Consider the following 27,086-nt stretch of genomic DNA (forward strand, 5'->3'; position numbering starts at 1 on the left):
TATTTTTAAGGGCAAGCATGAAAACTAAGCAGATCAGGATTCTTGGGTGGTTCAGTCTGTTAGGCCTCTGACTCTTGATTTCAGCTCAGGTCATGATTTCATAGTTTGTGGGATCAGGTCCTGTGTTAGGGTCCATGCCAACAGCACAGAGCCTGCTTGGGATTCTCTCTCTTCCTCTGCTCCTCCCCCATGTAGTCATCTTCTCTCAATAATTAATTAATTAATTAATTAATTAAAAAAAATAAGCAGATTGGAAATTTAGAGGAAGTCTACGGAAGAGATGACAGAAAAAGTCCAGGTGGAGGATAAACTAAAAATCTCAAAAGCCAACACAGCTTTCCTGGCAGACAGATGGCAAACAAGAAGTTCAGAGGCTATCAGTGAAATCAAGTGAAGGAAACAGTGGGGAAAAATAAAAAAAATGCACTGTTAAGAAAAGAAACACAGACGTAGTTCAGTTTGCCAGCATGAGAGCTGACTATTTTAAGGAAATGAGAATTTGGAGGGTGGGGCGAAGGTAGTAAGTGGAGCAAATAAGGGAGCAGTAGGGGGATTTTTAGGTTAGAGATTTCATGGCAAAAAGTTATGGGACAATAAGAACTTTGGCATGGTGGTTAAAGATATAAGTCATCCCAGAGACTAAAGAGACTTTACAAAAAGATGCTAATGTGTTAGGAATCAGAGGACACCTGTCATTCTGAAGATCTTACAAACAAACCAGAATTCATTCATTCTTTCATTTATTGAACATAAGCCAGCTACTGGGGCTACGAAGATGGATGAATTGGGCCAAACACAATCTCTCTCTTAGAGTATGCAAATCAATACATTAGATGATCTCACTGGTGAATATGTATGTTCAAGTAGGTGTTCTGGGCGAAGGAGTTCACATGGAAGCATGAATAACAAAAGAGCCAGATCTGCATTGGCTGAGGAGGGTTGGAGGTATAAGCAGGCTTTCCAAGGAGTGGCATTAGAACTGGGATCTTGAAAGGGAGAGGAAGGAAGTTGGGTGGAAGAATCCTTCTAGATAGAGGGAACAGCATATGCAAAGCCCTATGGAGGAAGGTTCATGGCACCTTCAGGAAATAGAAGGAAAACCAGCGTAGCTAGAAAACAAAGAGTCAGGAGGTTGGGATGAAGTAAGGCAGGAGAAGTAGACAAAGCCACATAAGGCAGCCCAGGAAGTCATGGTCATCGTCTAGGGATTTATCTCAAGAGCAGTAGGACATCATATGGAACTACAATTTCTTCCTTGTGGGAAGGATGAGATGCACGGAGTGGCTGGGCTTTTCAGATAACCAAAATTCACTCATTTGTGTGCCAAAAATGCCTATATTTTTACCACCTTCTACGGACAAAGGTCTGGATGAGGTTTGCTCATTTTCTATCCTTCCTGAGGCTTACATCCCTGAATTCTTAACATTTTTCTCAATGGAGCAATGCATCAAATATTGTACTTCTGAGGTATAAAGGCTGCTTGTCCTATGCTCAGTAATCCTAGACTAGTTGTCTCTTTGAGTCCTGGTCTGTTTTCAACCTTTTTCATTTACAGTTGCTGCCATTGTGTCTGCCTCTCTATATAGTTGAACGCTCCAGTCTGTTGTGGAAAGAAAAATCAGAGAACCAAATCAAGAGGCTTCAGATGAGCTTGAGTACATGGGCTTTGTGGCTCCCTTGGTACCTTTTAGGTTTCCTCCTACGCGCTTTGATGCTCTAAGTGGCAAGGTGACTGGAGTGGGTTTCAGCTGGTACCTTAGAGCTGTGTTGTACAATACGGTAGCCTCTAGCCACATGTGGCTGTTTAAACTTCATCAGTTAACATTGAGTAAAGTTAACAATTCAGTCCTTAGTCTCATTAACCACATTTCAAGTGCTCAATGACCACATGTGGCCAGTGGCCACCCTACGAGACAGCACAAATCTGAACACTTCTATTATCACAGGAAGTTGAATTGGACAGTACTGTCTTAAGATGTTGGTGGAGACCATGAACTGAATAATCTATAGTCTTGTCATTCATATTTTTAAACATCTATCTGACAGTGACTCTAGGCATGTACCAAATGCAGAACCGGATGTGGCCTTTCTTGTTCCTCCAAGCTTACAAAAATACATCCCGTAAATTGTTCCTTTCAGAATTGTTATAATTACTGTAATGCTATTGAAGAAATGCTTAAAGATCTGCTATTTCCAGCAGAGAAATGGACTCCAAGCTCATTAAAATTCTACAGTTTCTCCCTGGAAAATCTGAGCTCTTGCTTGATTCACCTTCCCACAGTGTCTCCAAATAGATACACGTTACATATATGCCATGCAGCCTTAATTATCTGTTGGAGAAATTCGATGGCACCGCCCGAGCCTCCATCAGTTACACCTCAACTTCAGGAAACCAGGTATGTTCAGGAACCTGAGACCTTGGCACAAGCAGATGCTCATTAAAAAAAAAAAATCAGCTTGTTGAACTGATGAGCTAGTTATCCTATGTTCTGAGCTCAGAATAGCAAATGAAGAAGAAATAGATCGAAGATAGTCTGGCTGAATGTTATATAAAAGTCATGTCAAGGTGTGATGAATAATGCATTAGAGATGCCTTGATTTTCATTATGTGCTAGCTTGAGAATGTGGTCTGTGTCTAGATGCACAGATCATAACGCAGTCATAATGGCATGGATACAGGATCACTAATCCCTGGGATGATGCTGTAAGACAGGTAGCATTCTCGTTTTATAGATGAGGAAATTGAGGCTCAGGGAGATGAGGTTAGGGGCACAGCGGGAGTCCAGCTCAAAGCTGTGGTGACTGTAGGCCCCCAGGGCTAGCTCTCAGATGCTTGTTCCTCTGTCTCCTGGGACAGGACAAGGCAGGCAGGCAGCAAGGCAGAGTGACTGGGAGAGCAGGACTTTATGGTCCAGGCTGCTCAAATTTTTCTGGAATCTTCTCCTCATTGTAGCTCCTCAGGTGACGGATGGTATGACTTGTGTGCACTGAACCTTGACTCTTACTGACGGTGAAAAAAAAAAGTGAAACACGGCATGTTTTTTTTGTTGTTGTCAGCTGACTCAACATGGCATGACTTTCAGAGAGAAGTTCCGCTTTATTTAAAAGCGACAAATAAGCAAACAGAAACAAACAAACCTGCAAAAAAAAAATTCTCCAGGATGAATGGGAACAGCCTACCTCCTGCTAATTTGGTCATTTGTTATTACTGCTGCTTCTGAGAGAAAGTACTGTCCATGGCAAGGCTAGGGTTTTTGGATTCTGCAAGGCCTCTTCCCTAGAGAAACTTAACGGCTAATCTGAGTGACTCATACATGTTTTTTCTCAGCACCTGTCTTGTGTTCGGCACTCATGATCCAAGGGTCAGTGAGATGCAGTCCTTACCCGAGAGGAGTCCGTGGTCTGGCCTGGGAGAACCACACATCGGCAAATAATTAAAACACAGCAGGATAAATGTTATGATACCAGGACATAGGAAGCGTGAATGGCTTGAGTACTAAATGCATACGTTCAACCCCAAATCTCAAGTTAGGTCAGGGTAAATGAGGATGCCAGCTTAGAAAGGGGACCGCTAGGAGCAGGCTGTGGTTAGCACTGAGGGAATACAGGCACGATGTCTGGGACATAGGCACCCATTGCTGAGGTCACAGGGCCACTGGGAAAGCTGGCCCAGGACTTAATTTAGAATAATAGTTTTATAAACCACCGTTCACTCAGAGAGAGAATCAGTTTTAATAGTTGGCTGGTAAATATCAGCAATACTGAACTAGAAGTGAAGAAATGGGCCTGGTGACAAAGATAACTTCAAGAGATGAGAGTCATGGACTCATCCATCGGGGCAAAATTGGGAACTGCAAGTTCATGGGGGGCACGGACCATGGAAGGACCTAGAATCCCAGGGCACAAAGAGCGGACATACAGTTTGTCCCAAGGCCACAGGGAATACTAGGGAGAAGGATGAAATGATCAGAGGGACACAGAATCACACCATAGTTTACAATGCACCAGCCTGAACCCATCCTGGACTGAAGTCTAAATCACTGGGTCCAACATCCTACTCAGACAATTTGAATGGAACTTATCTCTGGTGAGAGCTAGATGTTCTCCTTGGCACTTCCGAATGAGGGACTTTGTAGGCTCGTTTTAGAGAGAGTGTGGGAGGAGGAAAAGATGGGAAACTACCCCACACCTCAGTGAGTTCAGGGACAGAGAAATTCAGGCAGAAGATTGGATAATGAAAATGACGGAGACAGGCAGGCTAAATCTGTGAGATGTGTGGGCAAGAAGAAAATAAGGTAGGAGTGGGTGGCTGGCCTTTACAAAGGCAAGAATGGAGCTTTAGTTTAGAGCAGTGAGAAAACCAGTTTCTTTCCATAAGACCACCACCTGTCTCCCCCAAGACTGTGTGGGGCGGAGTGCAGGAGGCAGTAGAACTCCTTTGCTTTCAACAAGAAGGCAGGCATTCTGTACAGTCCCCTGAGCAGCGACAGCAACTCCATAGCACCTGGTGGTCTGACTCACCCTTTCTTTGCGCCTCCCATCATTCACAGCCCTCCCATCCTGCACCAGTGCACATGTCATGAATGTTCACCTGGGCTTCAATACCAGTGATGACAAAGCAGGAAGGCAAGTTCCTGCTGACTTCCTAGAGTGACCCTAAAAGAAGCATCACTTACCTTTCTTCTATATGGCAGTGCCTTCTTATGCTCACTGAGTCCCTGGGGGCCTACCAAGGTTCTAGGCGAGATCAGACCGAGTCCTAGGAAGTCCCCTCTAAAACAAGATGCCCAAGCTCTCACATGAAGCCTAATTATTGCAAACAATAGCCAATAACCCAATAGTCTTTAAACAAATTTTTAATGTTTATTTATTTTTGAGAGAGAGACAGAGCGCAAGCAGGGGAGGGGCAGAGAGAAGGGGAGACACGGAATCTGAAGCAGACTCCAGGCTCTGAGCTGTCAGCACAGAGCCCAATGTGGGGCTCGAACTCACAAACTGGGAGATCATAACCTGACCCAAAGTCGGATGCTCAACTGACTAAGCCACCTAGGGGCCCTGCCGATAACCCAATATTCTACACAACCAACCAGTTTAGAGTTTACTTTGGAGATGCTTATTAAGGAAACTTGACCTCCTCGGACGTCTGGGTGGCTCAGTCGCTTAAGTGTACGACTCAATTTTGACTCAGGTCGTGATCTCACAGTTCATGAGATCAAGCCCCACATAGGGCTCTGCACTGACAGCATGAGACTGCTTGGGATTCTCTCTCTCTCCCTCTCTCTCTGCCCCGCCCCCACTCATGCACACATATTCTTTCTCAAAAATAAATGAATAAACATTGAAAACAAAAAGAAACTTGACCTCCAAGTAGTTGCTGAATCTCAAAGCCACATTCTGTCTCTGGGGCTCCTTTGGCTTTGGTGCTGCCACTAGACTTAAGGCCTGAGTGTCAGAGGACTGTCCTGAAAATACAAGAGGGCTACATACAAGAGGCTGGAGTTCAGGAGGTATTTGCAGGAACTCAAGGATGCAAGGCATTCAGCCATCCCACACGCAGACGCTCAGCACCCCACCCACCCTCTTTCTCCGTTTGTCCCACAGTCCTGAGGAGGCCAGCTGCAGGCCTTCCGTTTGTCTCACACCTGTCCACAGGCAGCTTATATGCACCAATGATTTTACTGAGTTGCCAATTCTAAATAATCCAAACTGACACGGGTGCCCAGATGTGAAAAACAATGGGCTTGTAAGCAGCCCTAATATATGGACACCAAAAAGTTATTCTAGAGTAAGCATGCCATTGGGACCCACATGGACAGAGTAGGAGACCATCTGTGGATTTAGGTAACATTTAAACCACGGCCAGCGAGCGTGACACCTTAGTTGTGGCTGAAGGCAGATTCCTTTTATTACTTGGTCTCAGGATGTAGATCAGAGCACGGGCCTTTCACATCTCAAAATCGGAAAGTACAGTAGACTTAACATCCGGGACCTTGGCATATGTGCACATACGAATTTGAATTCCTTCCGTAGTATATCCTTTCCATTATTTTCTAATGTATCAATGCCATCTATTTTCTGGCAAAAACCCACGGCTCACTTGGAGCTTTTTGCACTTTTCACTTTCAAAATCAGCATACTTCGTTGGCTTTCTTTACAGAACTTTTCCTCAGCAGAACACTTTCAATGGCGCCTCACGAGAGTTACTGAGCAGAAAAATGGCGAAACCTGAGTTGAAATGCAGATGCCGAGCAGTGAGCCAAGCTGGTCGCCAGCTAAGTGGCTGGCCCTCACCCCAGACAACTGCTCTTGGGCCATTCTAGTCCATGCCTCAGCAGAAGAACAAATTATTACATGTCACAGGCTTTTGGGGTTGTTCACAGAGAGTCCAGACCAGGAACAGTTGATCTGCAAATGTCCATCATCCAACGTGCTGGCTCTGGCACTATTATTGATCCTGCCTTCAGGAAGGAAAAGGCTTCTTTTTGAAGCCTCAGGAGCCACTCACTATGGGGGCTGTGTGACCTACGGCACTGGGCTTTGTGCTCAGAGGGGAGACTTTTGCTCAGGGTGTTGGCCATGGGTTCAGGTGTCCATGAGGAGAGCCCTCGGGTGTTTCTTCCCTCCAGTGGGGCTGCTGGCTCCTGTTTGCAGGGCCTGGGGGTTGAGTGGGGGAGGGAAGGGTGTTTGTGATGGTTTTGATGACTATGGAGGCTCCCAGCTGCTCTGTTCTGCCTGCCACCATAAGCCAGGAGCTGTGGTTAGGCGCTGCTGTGCAAATATGTGTCTTTGGCCCTTCCTGCCGCCATGGCCCTACTTGGATCTCCACGTACAACCGCCCATTCCCCGACCCCCTGCCCGGCCCCTGTCTCCACGCTCCACTCTTCTTTCTCCTTCCAGAGGATCCCTCTGTGTTGTAGAAAACGTACTCTGTGATTTTAGACCTAAAGTAGGTTGAGAAGAACTTACTAGAGTTTCGAATATGGTTATTGCCATCATGAGGACATTCAAATAGCTTTACATGCATTTCCACCTTCTTAACTCCTACACTCATCTGAGAAAATTTGACGTCAGTTCCCATGTGTCAGCCCCCCTCCCTCCTTTTGACAGGAACTTCCTTTAAAGATAAATTTAAACAGAAATTCCATTATGCCATTAGAATCTCATCCAGAATCGCATCTATTTTTGAACCGTTTTTTCTTAGCGCTGTTTAGTGATCTTTTAATTATGCCAAACAACTGTCAGAACTCAGATTGCAGAGCTGCTCTCAAATGTACCAGTCATCTTTAAGTCACCATATTGTTACTCCTCCGGAGCTTGAATGCTTTTGTTTAGCCATGAAAACGAAGACAAGCCTCTGCACCTGTGGTCCCAAAAGAAGATTCATGAGTGTGGCCCCGCCCAGCTGGGAGGGCCCAGGCCAGTGCTCCATGTTCTCTAGGGGCTGGGTCTGCGCCAGGCTGCCATTTCTAATCTTGCCTGGGGCCTGGCTCTAATTCCCTCTCGCGCCCCCTATCTTATTTATCAATAGCATGTGAATTAGAGCAGAAGCTAACAGACAATGAGCTAATCATGGCCCACCCTTCTGCCTAGTGAGGACAGCTGTGTCCCAGAGGCCCGGATGAGCGACATTCCCTACAGTGACTTGATTTTCAGTTTCTGGAGTCCTGCTTCTCATGATCTGGTAGGACCTTTGGTCGAATATGGAAAGGGATTTAGGAGTTGACAAACATAAGATCTCGAATGTTCACACTTTTCTTCTTTTAACTCCCTCTTCTATCCACATCCCTCTGTGATTTCCTTTCACTTGTGCAAAGATTTCTTCTAAAACATTCCTCAAGCAATCAGCAAGTAAGCAGGTGGTGTCCCGGATGAGTTTTGCACTTTGATTTATTCTTGGGGTATTTTTAGTGTCATTGGCTTTGGAATCCAGGGAATATACAGAACACCATTCATCACGCTCCTGGACCAGCAGCTTTTTGGCTGATAACCCCTAAATTAAAGGTGATAATACTTAATTAAATAAGTACCCATTAGGTTGAGAAGGAAAACGTCAGAATATTCTCTAGTCATTAGTAAAAGTTAACCATGTTACAAATCACCGATGTTGACTACTGGGACCCAGACATTCTTTTATCCATTTTCATAAATATAATTGGGAACAAAACAAGCCAGTCATTTTGAATTTATATTGAACAATTGTGTTTCCATACATCATGAATAACTTTTACAGAGCAGAGTTGATGTGTGTGTGTGTGTGTGTGTGTGTGTACTTTAAAAGCCCCCAAATACAGAAAAGTCTTTCTATTTGCTAGGCAGCCGGCATCTGCTGTTCTAGTCCCACAGATTAACTCATCCACAGTGACTTTTCACTCTTTCGGATAAATCAGACAGCGTCACTGGCTACAAAAATGGTGGTGGCCAGCCTGTGTGCTACGAAACAATTATCCAGCAAACTCTAGATATTTTTATGTGTTTCAGAAGGGACTTCCAAAAAGGTCTTCCAACATTTTGTCCCTAGACAGCCATTAGCAGCAGCTAAGAAAATATGGAAGGAGCATCCACATTTCACACCCCTCATCCCTGATGTTCCGCTGAGATTCGACAGATGGAAGCACAGCAGTAGCTTTGCGAGTAGCTGCCAAATAGGGCAGCCAGACGAAGCGGGGCGAGAAGAGGTGCTGTTCAAGGTGCTGAGAGACGGATGCTCCTCCTGCCTCCTCTCAGGTAGCCGTCCACGGACACTGTGGCAGCTCCTTCCGCTCACCAGTTAGAGGCCGCCGGAGGCACAGGCCCAGCCTCACCACCAATGGAAGGAAGCCGCCTAGCCCTTCATTTCACAGATGGGGAAACCATGATGCAGAGAACGGAAAGTGACTTATCAAGGACACGGGACGTTTTAGGAAAGCTCCAGCCTCTTGACTCTCATCCCAGTGGTCAGTCTACCACATGCCAGGGTGCTGTTTCCATCACAGAAGCTAAAAAAGGGTTTAAGAACCAGATCCCTTTTGTCATCAATGGTTTCTAAAATTTGCCCTGAAGACCGGGAAAGACCCTTCTTGATTCGGGTTAATGAGTGTTATTTTTTAAACATCACCTCCCTCCTTGGGATAGAGATCAAGGCCTGGGAACCAAATGAACTTCATCTAATTCCTGCTTTTGAATCACTGGGTTTTTGAACTTTATTTTATTTATTTATTTTTTAAAAAGAAAGAAACTGAAATTGAATCAGGGCCTTTATCTTGCTATCTTCCAAACTATTTTTTTAACATGAAATTTATTGTCAAATTGGTTTCCATACAACACCCAGTGCTCATCGCAACAGGTGCCCTCCTCAAAGCCCACCACTCACTTTCCCCTCTCTCCCACCCCCCCATCAACCCTCAGTTTATTCTCAGTTTTTAAGAGTCTCTTATGGTTTGCCATAACTTTTTTCCCCCTTCCCCTCCAAACTATTTGATTTAAAACCTGAACACTGAGCTGGCAGATCTCTCCATTTGCTCTAAGTAAACAAACGAACCATGAGGCCTGCAGTGAGGATCCCTCCAGCTTTGGCTGAGACCAACAGACTGAGAACAGCGTTGTGTTCTGGCACTCCTAAGGGTGACGATTTTATCCTGAACTTCCCGTGGGGAGAAATACTGCCATTTTCTATTTTAATACTAATGATCTCTCTTTGGGTATTTGAAGCTGTTTCACACTGCCTGTTTACAATGTTCACACTCAGACGCCTTTGCTCTTTTCCACCAGATCCACTCTCCATCTTCATTAGTTTTAAGCAAAACTTTACTAATGGTCAGTGAGGTGCCAGGTACCATGAAAGAAGAAAAAACTCCCCTGACTATTCCTCTCCCACATTCAGAAACAGTTGAATCAGGCAGTTTTGTTACAGATCAAATGATGTTGGAGAATGTGGTTTCAGTCTACTAGCCAAGTGGGTTTAATACCGTGCCCCTAAATTAGACCTGCTTTCAACTTCGGACAGTGTTGCTGCTGAACAACCATGGCCCCCGCCTTGAGGACTGACTGTGTGTATGACGACTGGGAGGTTTGGGGGAGGAAGAAAGAAGGTGCTGAGTGTGTTCAGTTCCTCCCAGACTTGACGGTGAGATGCCACCTTGTCTCGTGCCTGGGGTACGGTGTGTGCGGGAGTGGAGAGCCTGGAGTATGACTCTGTGTCACCAGTGGGGAATATGGCTTCCTCCATCCTACAGGCGACCCTAAATCAGAAGGGCTAGGCTTCCTGCCCAAGTCTCCAGACCCCAAGTTTGAGATTGGGTCCTCTATACCTACCCTCCTCTTCTGACAGATAACAGCAAGAGTTCTTTAGCAAGACATAAAAATCTACCAAAACTAAGAAGTTTGCTCTGTTTTTTTAAAAAGGAGAGAAATATAGCAATATACCTTTTAGAAAGTTATTTCTGACTTCTTGGGTCGATTGAATTGCTTTTTTGTTAAGAAGTATATGAACATTTCTATTTATTTTTTATTTTAATTTTTAAAAAATGTTTTGCTTGTTTTTGAGAGAGTGCAAGCGGGGGAGGGGCAGAGAAAGAGGGAGACACAGGATCTGAAGCAGGCTCCGGGCTCTGAGCCATCAGCACAGAGCCCGACATGGGGCTTGAACTCGTGAACGGCGAGATCATGACCTGAGCTGAAGTCAGACATTTAACCAACTGAGCCACCCAGGCGCCCTGAACATTTTTACTTCTTTAATGTTTATTTATTTTTTTTTAATTTTTTTTCAACGTTTTTAATTTATTTTTGGGACAGAGAGAGACAGAGCATGAACGGGGGAGGGGCAGAGAGAGAGGGAGACACAGAATCAGAAACAGGCTCCAGGCTCTGAGCCATCAGCCCAGAGCCCGACGCGGGGCTCGAACTCACGGACCGCGAGATCATGACCTGGTTGAAGTCGGACGCTTAACCGACTGCGCCACCCAGGCGCCCCAATGTTTATTTATTTTTGAGAGAGATAGTGGGGGTGCTAGGGACAGAGAGAGGGGGTGACAGTGAATCCCAAGCAGGCTCCACACTTCAGCACAGAGCCCGATGTGGGACTCAATCTCACAAACTATAAGATCATGATCTGAGCTGAAACCAAGAATCAGATGCTTAACTGGCTGAGCCACCCAGGTGCCCTTATATGAACCTTTTTTAGATCATATGCCTCAAATTGGAAACAATTCAGGTCTACTGAATTCCCCCATCTCTTCCTCCAACATATGAGCTATGGGAAGGATCATGGTTAAAAAGCAAGGATGTATTTTGTCAACTAGAAAACAAAAATGAAAACAAAACAATGAACAGCTTTTTCAATAGTGGGACTGGATTTATACCCGGGCTAGACAGTAATTGAGGACCCTAATTTGTGATGTGACTCTCAGATGACAAAAGTCACTGTTGAAAATCCAAAGCTAAGATAACTAAACTTCCCAACTTGGGCTACTGATGTCATCCGGCAGGCAAACCAAGAGAAGAGACCTCTTGATTGACTTGTCTAACGCAGCTCATTTTGAACTCAGTAGTAGACTCTATTTTCTGCCCTGTCAGTAAAACACACCCTTTGGGTTAATGCCCTGCACAGCTGACACACAATTTGTACTGATTTGTCTGCCAAAGGACAACTCAGTCCTTTGTGGAGGGGACAAGTTCAATGTCCAAAAAGCGGCAGACAATAAGTAGACGTTTCTCATTGTTTTTCTGGGCAGCTCATCTTTTGTGCACTTTATACGTGTTCATTCTTCCTTGAGGAAAAATCCTTTAAAAAAATTTAAATGTACTGGTTTATTTTTCTGGTGGCAGTTTGATGCTAAAAAAAATTCTGAATTTTACATTTTCCAAAAGGGTTGGTAGAGATACAGAGTTTTATATATTTTGTCCATAAAATCCCATCCAATGCTCCATGTAGTTTCAATTTTTAACCTTTCGAAGGAGTTCATCTAAACAAATAAGCTGTATAGAGGGAGAGCTAGATTGGTGATAGAATTTGAGTAAACAAAGCTCTCTCCACTGCTATAGATTTCTACTGCACAGGTGAGCAGGGGAGGCAGTTAGGAGCCCACAGATCAGGCAACATCACCCTAACTCCATGGACACTCTTAGATACAATAGGTTAACTGAGTTATCAGTGATGCTAGAGATTAGGGCTCTTGGCCTAGTTACGGTGATTGGAGGGCATCTTCGAGGTCAACCCATCATTTCCCACTCACACACACAGTTTCCAACATCCGCCCTTGGTTCTCATCTCTTTGGCTCATAATGTGTATTATCCCTCACTTGGAAGCCCTTTCTTCTTCCCATCCGGTGAGGGCATTTCATTCCCTTCAAGTAGCCTTTTGTGATTACAAGGCTCTCACTGACCTCCATCTTTGCAGGGTTTCTGCAAAACCTGTGTCCCATATGTCTTCTCTCTAACTTGATGGTAAATTTGTTGAAATCAAAGACTTTTATTCCTTACAGAATTTTTGAAGAACCAGAAGGAATCTCCTATGGTAAAGAAAAATGGACCTATGTAGTAATATGACTACACTTCACTGAAGTGTAAAGACCCATACGAAGTCACTTGAAAATAGTGGCAGATCGGGCAGATGGTCCACCCGGAACTGGGCCACAATGTGCTCATTTTATAGTGGATCATTTTATTTAAGCCTTGCCTGACTTCACAGTGTGAAGGACTGACTTTAACACCAAGTGTCTAGGTCATACCAAAAGACACCTCTTGAAATAGTGAAAATGCAAAAGCTGAACTTGTGTTCATAAACAAACTAGAAGATTAATGAACAAAAAAAGTTTCTCTAACTGGAAGAAAAGTCACCAGTGAGCATCAGAGTACTTATTTCTGTATTTCTAATACAGTATTAGTACCTAATACTGTATTTCCAGTATCAGGATTGGAATGTACTGCTAGGTCAAGTATGAGGACTTTTTGTTTTTGTGGGGGAAGATACAAGGGCAAATCAATCTGAAGACCCTGTGAGGGCAGAAAGCACAATGAATGGTTTCCAGATTGTAAATAATTTTATGTGAAGCTAATTGGATTTACTCTCTTACCTCATGAATAATAAACATTTTCAGACTCTTTACAAGTGTTTTGGCCAATTGCATGTTTCCCTTCTTATGGTCTACGTGCCTGATTTCTGTTTTGATTCAGTACTGACTTATGTTCAGGCTGAAAGACAGAAGTTTCATTTGGTTCCCATGTAAAATTATGGATTGAGTCATTTAAACACAGATTGGATGGCTTGGCAAATAGACATTTGAGCTTTAGTTATTAAATTAAAAAAATTTTAATGTTTATTTTTGAGAAAGAGAGAGAGAGAGAGAGAGAGAGAGAGAGAGAGAGAGATTGCGAGTGGGGGAGGGGCAGAGAAAGAGGGAGACACAGAATCTGAAACAGGCTCCAGGCTCTGAGCTGTCAGCACAGAGCATGACAGGGGCTCAAACTCATGAACTGAGATCATGACCTGAGCGGAAGTCGGATGCTTAACCAACTGAGCCACCCAGGGACCCCTAGATTTAACTATTAAATTAAAGCTCTCTTGGCTGTCTGTAGCCCTGTATTTTGTTTCTGTTGAGTAGAGCGAGATGCCCATAAATAATATATTTGAAATCTTGACAGCTGTTTGTGGTCATGTAAAATGTTGTCTGAGAATCTTTTATCAAATCATTCAGTAGATCCACATACACAGACATCTGCAGAAAATCTAATATGAGGGACTATTTATAGAAATGATCCTTTCGAAAATGCTTGCTCAGCATTGGGTGGAGGTGGTGGGAAGGCAACAGAGAGAATGCTTGGTTTCCAGCTGGTCTACCTCTAAACCATTATCGGACCCTAGACAAGTAATTTGCTTGTAATCACTTCTGAAGGTTTCACCAATTTTAGAAAACTCTACTTTTGTAAAATAGGAGATTATTTTTTCCCCTCCTTCTTATGCTTACTATAAGAGAGAAAACATTTCTACAAATGGGGACAGGAAAACTATACATTTCTGGAGACCCCTGGAAATGTGCACCTGGAATTGGTCTGGAATCAACTGCATCATCTTCTAAAACACATATTGAATTAAGTTTCAGACCATTTGATCAAAAGCCTTTTTTTTTTTTTTTTTGCATTTTGTGACATTCCTTAAGAGCAAATTGTCATAGTCGTCCCATAGCAAAATTTTTACAAAAGAATCCGTATCCTAAGGGATTAGAGTAAGTGAGAGCTTTTCTTAGCAGTACCTGAGAACTGACTCTATTTTTCATCCTTCAGGAAGCTGCATTTGACAGCTAATGGATCTGTTTTGTTCTAAAACTACCATCTGCTCATGGAACTTTTAAAGGTTTCTATCACCACCATTATGTGTGAGATGTATAAATATATATATTCAGAATTATTCGTTTCTAAGAAAAAGGCAAAAACACAATTACACTTTGACTTCAAAGGTGTAACATTTAAACAAATGTGGCCACGTGGAAATTGTAGCAAATAAATTTGATACATCCGCCAAATCCTCGCCATGCACACATATGATATCCCCGAAAACTAAAAGAACATTTTGTTGCAACACAATTGCAGGCAATGCTTGAGGTGATATTACTAGATAGAGCTTGCGAACAAGGGTCTGCTGATTCCAGGAGCTGCTACACAGCGGCTGCGTGCCATCTTTTCAGGGATGTGCTTCTGTGATACTGGTCTCTTTTCTAGTTAGAGGAACACTGGTACTACCATGGTACCTGCTGGCATTTGAATCCCAGGTTCTGGTTCAACTCCATGCCTTAACCTACCCAACTTGTTTGTCTACCTTTTCTTCAACCCCGTGATCCAACTACATCCCTGATAATGGCAATGCTAGTTCGAACTGGGTTTTTGTCATCTTAAACCAAAAAAAGATGCCTGACTGATGTATAAAATGTCAAAATAGGGGTGTCTGGTTCAGTCGGTTGAGCATCCGACTTTGGCTCGGGTCATGATCTCGCTGTTCGTGAGTTCGATCCCTGCCTTCACCTGGGGAGCTATGGGTGGTCAGCAGTAAGGAGGTTTGGGCTGCAGCGAGGATACATTCTATTGTTCTTCAGGGAAGTTGGATTACGAACAATGCGTGATACAACTTTAAAGCAGGACTGCACCGGTGAAAAGAGAATTTGTTTTCCTCTTTCCGTAAGCCTACAGAGTCCTGTCTGGTGGGAGAGGAGCTTAGGGAAACAGCTGGGCAACAGGCGCCACAGAGAAGAAGATATGGGCTGAGCCAGAGGAGAGAGTTAAAGGAAAGCCTCAGTGTGTCCAGACCTGGGCATTGCTGCTGGAATTGTAATCAAAGGGGGCCCGCAGGGCGATGATGATGGGAGCATTCCAGAAGAAGCCTTGGCCTGTAGAAAGGCAGAGAGGAGAGTGGGCCTAGCACAGTGGACTGAGGGTGGTCAGAGGTGGGGCCATCCTACCCAGGAGAGAGGGTTGATAAACCAGGAAGCATTGGATTAGGAATTTAATATAGGAAGCGGGTGATGTAGGATTTGAATTCGACAGAGGCTTTACCACAGGTTCACAAACGGGAGTAGGGTGATGATCGGCATTCAATTTATGTCAGATTGTTCTCCAGGCTTTATGTGGGAAATCTGAGGGAGTAGAAGAAGGTCAATGGCAAAGCCCCAGACAGCACATTGTTGACGAAAGGGACAGGTCCAAAGGACACAAAGTGGTGACTGTCTGTTAGGGAAGAAGAGGTGAGGAGGGAGGGGCTGAAGAGGATTCCAAGCTTCCAGCCCCAGGAACTGACTGGAGGGCACCATTTGAAGTGGGTGCCCTTTGAAGATGGGACCAGGGGAGGGGGAGAAGGGGAAACAACACTGGATCTTCAAGAAGACAGAAGTGATGCTTAGAAACTTGGTGGTTCTTCCAAGATGAGAATTCCTAAAAGAAAACAAGATTTTTTTTTTTTTTCCACTCAGTGACAATTAGATGGAACCACTGGACAGTAAGAGGATCAGTTTGATCTGGACTCATTCCAAAGACATCTCAACTCCTCAACACAGGTAACTCATTAAGGGAACCCTCTTATAGATTTTATTTACTGCCAAGAGATTTGTATGGATATTATTTTTACTCTTGTTCATTCTTCAGGACAGGGATGTTTGAAAAATGAAACAAATGATGAATAATAATTGGGAATAATTGTGCAAGTAAGACCTGAGCTAAATTCTTTCTATAATATATTCTCATAATCTCAAGAAACCGTTCCAAGTTTTAGGCAGGGGAGACAAATGTGAAGTCCTAGTGTTTGGTTTTCATAAGTGCAGAGTTAATTATGAGCATAGGTGTGATACTCCAGAAACCCTCCTGCCCACTGCCCTCAAGTGTTTAAATGGGAGCAGCCATGTTGTGTATCATTTGACCTAGCCCTCCAGCGCCCAAACCCCTATCCCCATCACAGCCAATGGGAAGCAGGTCAATGAGCTGACACGAGGTCAGCCAAATCCATGGCCAGAAATCCAGAAGGTTTGGAAAAACAAAACAAACACTCCACCCAGAGATGATGGTGATTAAGTAAACCAATCAGATTGTTTCTCTTGGTAATTTCCCTCTTTAGAAACGCAAAGAGCCCCACCTAGAACAGTAATATCTCCCTCACTCTAAAGTTCACGTGTACCTTTCTGTTTTCTGCTGCCAGTGAGCCAGAAGCTCCTATACTTACTTGACCTACTAACGAAGTCAGATCCCTAGACCAGCATCACCAGCACTTTCACTGGTGTTGAATGGAGTAGCCTCACCAGAGCCTGACAACTAGAGCCTGGAGCCAGATTTGAGGAGCTCTTACCGCCCTCTCCACCACACCCAGTACAGTTGCCGGCTTCAGGGGCATGTCAAAGAGATGACCAGGACATCTCACCACCCATTACCAAGGTGTATTTAAGAGCACTGGCCACACCCTTTCTCTCCTGGGTGTTCTCCCATCGGTCCCCCATGAGGGGTGTGCCGTCGTCCTGAGGGTCACCAAGGAGAAAGGCTCTGATATATCTAGTTCAAAAGAGGAATGCACGATTGTCCTGTGGCCTTTTTATGTAGGAGTATAAAGGGGCCTGCTGCCATCGGCCAATCACCTGAGAAGCAACTTCTCTGACTGATCGGTCCGCATACAGCTCTTTCCAATTATCACAGGTATAATTTATGGGTCTTGCTGTCGGGTCAGAGCAACCAGCTTTTCCCTCAAAAAGCAGAAAACCCTGAATGGTCACCATTTGTCTAGCTTTTCAGCCATTAGAGAATCTATTTCAACTATCTTCACAGGCTTGATGGGTGATTTGCCTGGTTTGCACTAAATGGCAGGTCTCTGAAGCCGCGGTATTAAAAAAAGAAACCCTTCATCCAGCCCACTGGGATTGCAAAGTGTCTTTCTTGATTCAGATGTTTGCCTTTCTACAATTGCAATCAGTCTCTGTGCGCTATGTGGTTGTGACAGTTACACGATGGAATCCCTGCCGAGCTGCTCCGAGATTTGTCAGGAAACAGGCTGCACACAGACACTATTTGGTTGACCAGGGCGAGCTTCTGAAATTTCAAAGGACAAGCCATACCTGTCTCAGTGACCAAATTATTAAGAGTATGGAATGCAAATGAAAACCCCAATGAGATACTGCTCTGCACCCGTTACGGTGGCTATTTTAAAAAAAGAAAATAAAAAAAAATAACAAGTGTTGGCAATGGTAGCGGGAAATTGGAACCCCCGTTTATTGCCGGTGGGGTTGTGAAATGGTTCAGCCAATGTGGAAAATAGTTTGGGAGTTCCTCAGAAAGTTAAACATAGAGTTACCGTGCAATCTGTAGCTCCGCCCATAGGTACATACTGAAAAAAAATTGAAACCAGGGACTCAGACAGCTATTTCTATTTTTTTTAATGTTTATTTATTTTTGAGAGAGAGACAGATCATGAGTGGGGGAGGGGCAGAGAGAGGCGGAAACACAGAATCCAAAGCAGGCTCTAGGTTCCGAGCTGTCAGCACAGAGCGAGACATGGGGCTCGAACCCACGAGCTGTAAGATCATGACCGGAGCCGAAGTCCGCCGCTCAACCAACTGAGCCACCCAGACAGCTATTTCTGCACCAGTGTTCCCAGCAGCCTTATTCACAACTGTTAAAAGGTGGGACAACCCACGTCCACTGAGAGACGAGTGGTAGTCTCAACACCCAGTGGACTATTGTTCAGCCTTAAAAAGGAATGAAATTCTGGCACACGCTCCAACGTGGAATCTTGAAAACTTTATGGGAAGTGACATGAGCCAGTCACAGAATGGGGAGTGTTATAGGAGTCCACTTCTGTGAAGCACCTAGAATAGGTACATTTAAAGACAGAACATAGAATAGAGGGTATCAGACGCTGAATGGGATGATGAGTGGGGACTTACTGTTTAATAGGTATAGGGTTCGGGATGACGAAGACGCTTTGGAAATGGACAGCGGTGGTGGCTGTGTACCCTTGTGAATGTACTTAATGCTATTGAATTATAACGCTTAACAATGAATAACATGGTGAAAAGAAAGGTACATGTCTTCTGTTCAATTCCCTGCTGAGGGCAGCCCGATTCCATACACCATCTTCTGCTCAGGGTTTGTGAAAGAAGCCACACCCCGGGTGTCACCTTGTCACAGAGAAGACTAGAAGCTCTGACTCTGGGAGGCAGGTTTCACTGGACAATTCCATCTGGCTTGCAGCCGCCTTGTTAATATTCTCCACAATTCCAAATGTCTTCTTAGATTTTTTCAAGTTGAATCAAATACATGTCCGTGTATTTGCCTGCCTTTCTGGGCAAGCAAGTTCTGCTGGAGAATGTGCCTTCCCCTCTCCCTGAGAAACCCTTTTAACATGAATAAAACATGGGCCTGAGCAATTCAGCCTTCCCAGCTGGTTCTCACCAGCTTAGAGTATGTCTTTTGTTCCCTTCTACCCTTGACAAGCATGATGGCTTTGCTCTCATGCTGACTTCTATTACTGTGAAGTTGAGGATAACAGGCCTTCCCTCGGTCCCTTCTAATACAGACTCTGGTCATTCACAATGCCATGCTGCCCAGGACCACACGTGTGTCCTTATATTGTCCTACCTGCACACAGATAGCCCTTCACAATTGCACTGCAAAATTCGAGAAGGGATAGCCAGACAGCCCTGGGATGCATCCCCTCAGGGATGAACGTGAACAGGGAAACGTGAACCCCTGTTTCCACATCTGGCTGCATGAGATCCACAGTCTCGGAGGATGATGCTTTGAGACTCAGCTCAAGCTGTGGTTTCCGCAATCAACAAACACCTGTACAGTGTAGCTCTTTTTGACTGAATCAAGGCATTGGCATTCTATCTCTAGAAAGAAGGAACTCTTGTCAGATTTCTGGGTAGGCACCCAGTGCTCCAAAAGTCCTGTGTGAACCATATTTATAAATTGGAAGTGAAACCACGTATGCCCCAGGAAGCATCAGGCTAACTCCATTTGTCATCTCGGTCGAGAAGATTCAGAACAAATGGCAGTGCTTGGGACAAAGTGTTATAATGAGGATACAGTGGTGGCAGCCTGTGGAGAACAGAGCACACACATGGGCATGACAGCTTCGTTGCTTTTTACCCCAGTTCTTCCAAGGGACTTGCTTCCCCCCGAGCACGCGTCAGAAAAGCAAAACACAACTGCCCCGATTTTTGACTACCTTCCCCCACCTCCTACCCACTTCCGATTTTTCCACTGGGCTGCTCCGTAATCTGATGGCATGATTCTGACAGGCTGGCATCTGTCAGTGCTTGGTGTTTGGCATTTCTGACGTGACACTGGCTTCATTTTATGCGAGGGTTTTCTTCCAATCTAGAATGAATATAAGTTCCTGGAGGGGGTTAGGCGTACCGCTTCGCTTCAAAAATCCAACAAAGTCGTAGCAAGCCTTGGGTACTCTGTCTCCTTGGCTGGCCATCAGCTCAATTATTACATAGAAACTACCCAGTGTCATCGGTACTGACAGGAATGTGAAATCAATTAGGCCATTCCAGGGAGTTGAGACAAAGCTGTGTGAAATGACACCGGACTAACAGGTCTAATGAGAAGAGCATGTTGTTCCTCAAGAATCCTACTAAAAACATATCGAAGGCAACACGTAACAGAGTCTGTCACATGTGGGCTTTTTTCATAGCATTGCATTAGGTCTTCCATTTCCAAAGCACATTTATTTCCTTCAGAGATTAGGACAACCCTAACCCATTCCATTCTGGATTCCAAGACCTTTCTCCCCAGGGAAGAATATGGTGGTGCCTCAAAGTCTACACAGAGTTCCCGTTTGTGCAGCCAGAATTTGAATAAAGTCATCAGGGCCTTTAAGAGCTAGTTTGAGGTGAGAAATGGAAAGGAGTGGGGTGGGGGGCGGGGGGAGGGTCTGTCTTCCAAGCAAGTTTTTGCTTTGCTTCACATATGAGAAGCATCATGTGTTGGGATGTGATGGATACAGTAAAGGGAATGGTCGGCATGCCGTGGGTAACACATGCTCTATGACCTTCCTCCTCCACAACCCTGCTCAGAGGATTCCAACACCCCTTTTGGATTCCTCATCCACGTGGGGATCGCTGGCAGCTGGAGGTGAGCACACAGCTGCAGATATTGTCTTTCCCTGGCAACCGTTGCCGTGGGTTGTTTGGGCAGATGCAGAGCCATACACACACCAGAGCTACCCCTGCCATGACCCACTCATACATGAAGAGAAAGATTGTCCACCTGGGAATGCAGGAAAAGCCAGGCGCCGATAGCCAGGCTGACTCCTCTGGATATTTAGGCCGGAGAGTTTGGCCCCAGATACATCAGAGTATTTCATCTTGAAATCACTGGAAGTTTCAGTGGGCTTATAATATGGTTGCCTTACTTCCACCTTGGCCGGTTGCCTGCTTGGCGCCCTCCCGTCCAATTTGGAAGAAAGGGGTGAAAGGCGGTGAAGTAATGTCCCAGCCACAGGTACGACATGTGTTAATATCCAAAGGAAGAGTCATGTAAATGTATCCTGCTCGTGTAGGCTTCAGAGGATATACTTGGTTTAGTATCAGATGGCTATTTTGTCCACAGTATTTTTGTCAAGATTTCTAACACATTTATTCATCCTCTCGTCACTGGGCCAAAACTGGTCTTCTAAATCCTAAAAGCTAGTTCTTTTACTGCCCTATACACACTTACACACACACACAGAGCCATATGCTCAGATTAAGCTCGGAGACTTCATATTTTACATTAAGTGAGAGTCCTTTTATTAAAGTGTTCTCTTGGAGTCCTGTGATATCCGGGCTCCCTGGAAAAATGAAGGTACTCTAAATATCCTGCTTTACACACTATCTTAACTAAATTCTTTATGTTATTTCAATAGCTTGAAGGACTTCTTTTTTTTATGGAAGTTTATTTATTTATTTTGAGAGAGAGAGAGAGAGAGAGAGGACGCAAACAGCAGATGGGCAGACAGAGAGGGAGACAGAGAATGCTAGGAAGGCTCCGTGCTGTCAGCACAGAGCCTAACCTCAGGGTTCAATCTTACGAACTGTGAGATCATGACCCGAGCCAAAATCAAGAGTCAGGTGCTTAACGGGCTGAGCCAGCCAGGCACCCCACTTTGAGGACGTCTAACCTTAAAATACACATGCTCTCTGCAATACCACTTTCTCGTCTGGAGAGAAGGGAGGAAGGAAAGAAACACCAATCTGGCTTTCCATCCAAAAGGCTAAGTGGAACAGTCTTTCTTAAAATTTGTTAATCATCTAGTATCTCTGTAACATTTTTCCTATAAAAAGCAAATGAATTTAGAAATAGTTTCCTCCCTTGGCTCTCAACAAATGAAGGAGCTGTGCTCATAAGTTATATTTAGTGGCCAGAAACTGATGATACTAATAGCTGTCATTTGCAGAGTGCTACGATGTGCCAGGTGCTCTGTGTTTCTCTCATTCATTCTCCTGTGAACCCGATGAAGAGGGCAGCATGAGACCAGCTAACATTTATGGAACGTTGACTCTGTACTGAGGACGCTGACCAAATACCTCATTTAATCCTCATAGCAAGACCGTGCTCTGATATCGCATAAAGAAACTGAGGCTCAGAGAACCGATTTCCCTAAAGGTGCACAATTCATAAACAGCAAGATGTGCATCCAACCCAAGTCTGTCTGACTCTGGAGCCCAAGTATTTCCTCCTTCAGGTTTTGTTACCTCCTGACAAGCAGGGGAATTGGGAGGCACTTTTACTGGGAATGCATTCAGCTCCCCCAGGGGGGCAGCCGGTCCCTTTGCAGTTAATGAGACCTACAGAGCCAGCCAAGAGGTGGTACCGGGAGACTGTGAGTAGTAGCAGGTTAATATCAGGCCAGGTCACAAGCTGTGGCTCGCAAACTTTGGTGCTCATTAGAATCAGGGAACTTGTTTTAAGGCAGGTTTCTGGGCCCCGCCTCCATGTTCCTGGCCAATGACAGCTAACCACCTGTTCTTTTCCAAACGGCCCATAACTTCACCAATTCATACTTCAACAGATTCGGACGATGACATTTCTAAGCTTAGTGGTTTATGTTGTGAATGGCAGTCGTCATCAGGTATCTGGCCATTAAGAAACTCACAATCTGGGGTGATGAAGAGGACTTCGTGCACATAGGAAGGCTGCAGAAGGCACGCACTTATTCGGAGATGTTAGTAGAAATAGTGTCTGCCATAGCAAGGAGTACAAAACATAGCACGTAACCTGGAAAACGGGAGTGTTAAATAAATAGACGTAACTCAGCAGCAGGAGTTAGCTGTGAACTTAAAGAGGTTTCATGGCACCCGCCTTTCTGCGAAAGAAGAGAGCATTCTGTCTTCCCAAAGCAAAGATATGTTGGTGTCTGTGGGGATCCTTCTTACTGTCTTTATATTAGCCTCAAATCTGCCTCTAAGGAAATCTACCTGTCTTCTAACTTTTTAAAATATTCTTTTTAAATGTTGTTATTTACTTTTAGAGAGAGAGGGCCAGAGAGAATCCCAAGCAGGCTCTGCACCATCAGCACAGAGCCCGATGTGGGGCTCGAACTCACAAACCATGAGATCATGACCTGAGCCAAAATCAAGCGTCGGCCACTCAACCAACTGAGCCACCCAGGTGCCCCTGTCTTTTAACATTTAAATACGTTCCTTTAAATGTAGTTACGAAGACCCTACGATTTTCCATCAAATGACTGAAAATCAGACTTACCATCCCGCAACCACTTCAACATTATTTTGTCCTCACGCTCTTCGGTCTGCCAACATTCCCATTCCCCCCCGTGTTAGTGCCCTGTTCACACTACAGTTCGTTAGGACAGCTGGATAGATGATAGATAGATAGATAGATAGATAGATAGATAGATAAAATGGAACAATTTACTGAGGCGTAGCCGTGAAGAATTCATAACTAGGAATGTTCTTCTACATTTTAAATGAATCCTTCAACGTACAAAATCCATCATAACCTCATCAGTAGGCGTGCCTACTGGTAAACAGGTGGCCCCCGATAAAATAAGCAGGTGGCCCTTGACCACGGATAAGGCAGGGCTCTCTGGAAAGGATAGTCGTTGTGTTTATGAATATCATCTGTTCCAAGAATGTATAATATTATAGCTCCAGTGTATGCTGTATAGAGAAGGGGGGAGAATAGGACTGGATTTAATACTACATCTGGGACTGGTTAGTTATGGTAACCTTCAGGTATTTGGTGGTTTCAGCTAAAGGTCTGATGCACATTCCAGGCATCAAGAACTATAGGGAAGACTATAAAAATGTGTAGACAAAGAATGAATACATTCACTAGTTTGAGAAAACTAGAAAGTACATGCAGTTCCTGCCGTCTTGAGAGAGGCACTCAGTTCGGCCTCTCGCCAAGAAAATGTGCTCCTGGTCCCCATGCAGGAGAGGCCCCAGTGATGGCACTTGCAGGAATGGAGAGCCTTGCGGGGCCTTATCAGCAAAGACTGGGGAAAAATGAACCCGGTTATCAGGGGAGGGTGGGTTACAAAAGAAACACAGCAGTAACTATTCTGGAACTTGCTAACCAATGTTCTAGCCAAATGAGACGCTGGGCTACTTTTTAACTACTGTTGATGCAAGGCTGGCTTCCGCCAATTTATTTTCTTTTCCCTGAATTATGTTTCATGTCTGTTTGTTGCCTTCCTACAAACTACTGATTATTCCCTTTGCCCTCTCTTATTTGCATGTTGTATATTGCCTGCTTTTAGAAAATTTAATTTCTGTTGGATTACACCAAAGACACAAATAGCATGCAATCTGCCTGATCTCTATGTCACCCAGGTACTTGAAAGGCTCATCAACAGAGTTTGAGGAGAGTAAGCTGTTTTTAAGACAGAACACGGAAAAAGCAAAAGCAAAACTCCAAACAGATTTAACACAGACAGAAATAATTCAAGAAAACCTAGCCCTTTTCTCAAAGTGCTGGCCAGCCATTTTTCCTGTGGTAACCCTTAGCCCTCACCTAAGTGTTTTGACCCCATTCGTATGGCGAGGATTTACAACTTTGTATTTGCACAGTGTGAGTTTAAATGATCGCTCTTCATTTCCGAGGTACTCACCAATTCAATTCAACAGAGAGCTGTTTCATCTAGCTGCCAAAGGTATGGTGCTCGGTTGTGGTAAACAGCGGGACTGATTTGTACCTGGGTCTTAATTTATAAAGGTGACTGAGTGACAACCTGAAGATGTAAGTACCATTGGAAGAAAAGTTCCCGGGCACCTAGGTGGCTCAGTCGGTTGAGCGTCTGACTTCGGCTCAGGTCATGATCTGTGGTTCGTGAGTTCAAGCCCCGCATTGGGCTCTCTGCTGTCAGCTCCAGAGCCTACTTTGGGTCCTCTGTCTCCCTCTCTCTCTGACCAACCTCCCCCTACCCCCACCACTCACATGCATGCTCTCTCAAAACAAATGAAAGAAAAGTTTCAAGTCACTCACTGCTCCCCTAGAAACAGGCATGGCACGCCATGCTGGACCACAGGGGGAAGCACCCGTGTCCATCAGGAGGCAGAAAGAAGCAAGAGAAAAGCACAGACCACAGCCTTTACTGAGGTCTCTGTGCAAAAGGCAAGGCAGGGCTGGGGAATCAGCGGAGGGTCCGCTGGTTTGAATAACTCTAGTAGGTTTTGAGGCAGGTGGAGAGGAAAGGGGCTACCTGGGATGATTAGGTCAGGGAAGACACTGACTTGGTGTGTGACAGGTAGATAAGGAGGTGGTTTAGAGGATGGGCTCTACGTCACCAGGGGGTTGTAAACAACCATGGCCATCAGGTTGGCCCTGTACTGTGATTGGTAGATGCCAAATAGACAAGCAGAAGGGTGAAGAAAACACGGTTAGGATGGGGATGATCCTAGTGGAAGGGGACAATCCCTTCCACTAGGAACTCAGAATCTAGTAGCTGAACTAAACACATGGGTTGATGAAGCAAATGCAAGGCATGCCACGATCAATGCTGTACCAAGAGCTTAAACAAGATGCTAGAGAAGTTTCACAGAGGCGAACAAGCAAGCTTGTTCAAGCAAGACATAGAAAGCTTTCTTACATGGGAGATTTCCGATATCTTCAACACTCAACTAGGAGCACTTCTTCAAAATCAGAGCACCCTGGTAACAAATGCTGCCCTTATGTACGTGAAAGACAACAAGTCAAGACCTAGCAAGTACCTGGCACATAAGAAATATTAAATGAGGGCGCCTGGGTGGCTCAGTCAGGTTTAGCATCCAACTCTTGATTTCGGCTCAGGTCATGATCTTGCTGTTTGTGACTTTGAGGCATGTGTTGGGCTCTGTGCTGATGGTGCTTGGGATTCTCTCTCTCCCTCTCTCTCTGCCCTTCCTGCACGCTCTTGCGTGTGCTCTCTTGCTCTCAAATTAAACAAATAAACTAAAAAAAAAAAAAAAAGAAAAGAAAAGAAACATTAAATGAAAGGTAGTTCACACCTCTCCCTCCCAAGTCGGTGTCCTTTTTGTGTTGCTAGCCATTGCCACCTTAATAAGAGGCCAATATGTCATTCTCTCCCCCAATGGAAGCATTGCATTTTTTTTCAATGAATGTTGGTAACCAGCTTGTATCCTTTTTGTTCACATAGTTCCCATTTTTTAATAAGAAGTCATATGGTTTTTTTTAATGTTTATTTATTTTTGAGAGAGAGAGCATGAGTGGGCGAGGAGCAGAGAGAGAGAGAGGGAGACACAGAATCCGAAGGAGGCTCCAGGCTCTGAGCTGTCAGCCCAGAGCCCGACGCGGGGCTTGAGCACGGACCATGAGATCCTGACCTGAGCCGAAGTGGGACGCTTAACCGACTGAGCCACCCAGGTGCCCCAAGAAGTTGTACAGGTTAAAGAAAATGCTAGAGTTGTTTTTAGTTGATCCCTGATTAGCTGGTATGTGATGGCAAGAGAGGCGGCTCAGGGCTGCCCATGTCTGGACCACTCTGATGTCGGCCACATCACTGTCTTTTTGAAGTCACGTGTGCATCTCCCTTCTACCAGTGGGATCCCAGCCAGCCACTGTCACTCCCTGGAGGACAGGAAAACAAGGTTTCCTTAATGAATCTGGGAAAGAATCGCAGACTGCAGGCAGGGGGATGCTTGGAATGTTCTGTCAACCACTAGTAAACAGAACCCTTTGCTAGGGTGGCGACAGGGCTTGGGAGAGAGGCAGAGCTAGGCTGTTTCCCATTAATGTGTAGCCTCATGGAGGAAAAAAGCCAACAAAGAGATAGCAAATGATTAAAAATGATTTTTCTTATGCAATAACCATGCAGATTCATTCTCCTTAGAGTGAAGGTATGTGATTAAAAATATTTGTTATTCTTCTCTTAATCCCCAGGATTGTCAATTTTCTGTCTGGGTTGATGCCAAATCTTCTAAGTCAACAGTTAACAAACATCTATTGCATTTTATTCACAGGGGGCATCGCTGTACCATTCTTCACCATCATACAATGATGTTGATGACTACTGTATTTTGTTTTTTTTTTAATTTTTTTAAAATGTTTTTATTTATTTTTGAAGGAGAGAGAGACAGAGCATGAGCCAGGGAGGAGCAGAGAGAGAGGGAGACATAGAATTTGAAGCAGTCTCTAG

At 44.6% G+C, this 27,086-nt stretch overlaps 1 protein-coding gene across 1 annotated transcript in view; it reads left to right on the plus strand.

Moving 5' to 3' along the window:
- Window positions 1-27,086, plus strand: part of JCAD (junctional cadherin 5 associated) — an 82,580-nt gene that overhangs the window by 9,115 nt on the left and 46,379 nt on the right. The window contains exon 2 of the mRNA XM_003988202.6: window positions 15,934-16,017. The gene's annotated coding sequence lies outside the window, so the exon portion shown is untranslated. The remainder of the gene's footprint in view (window positions 1-15,933; window positions 16,018-27,086) is intronic.

The sequence above is a fragment of the Felis catus genome, chromosome B4, assembly GCF_018350175.1.
Source record: "Felis catus isolate Fca126 chromosome B4, F.catus_Fca126_mat1.0, whole genome shotgun sequence".
NCBI lineage: Eukaryota > Metazoa > Chordata > Mammalia > Carnivora > Felidae > Felis > Felis catus.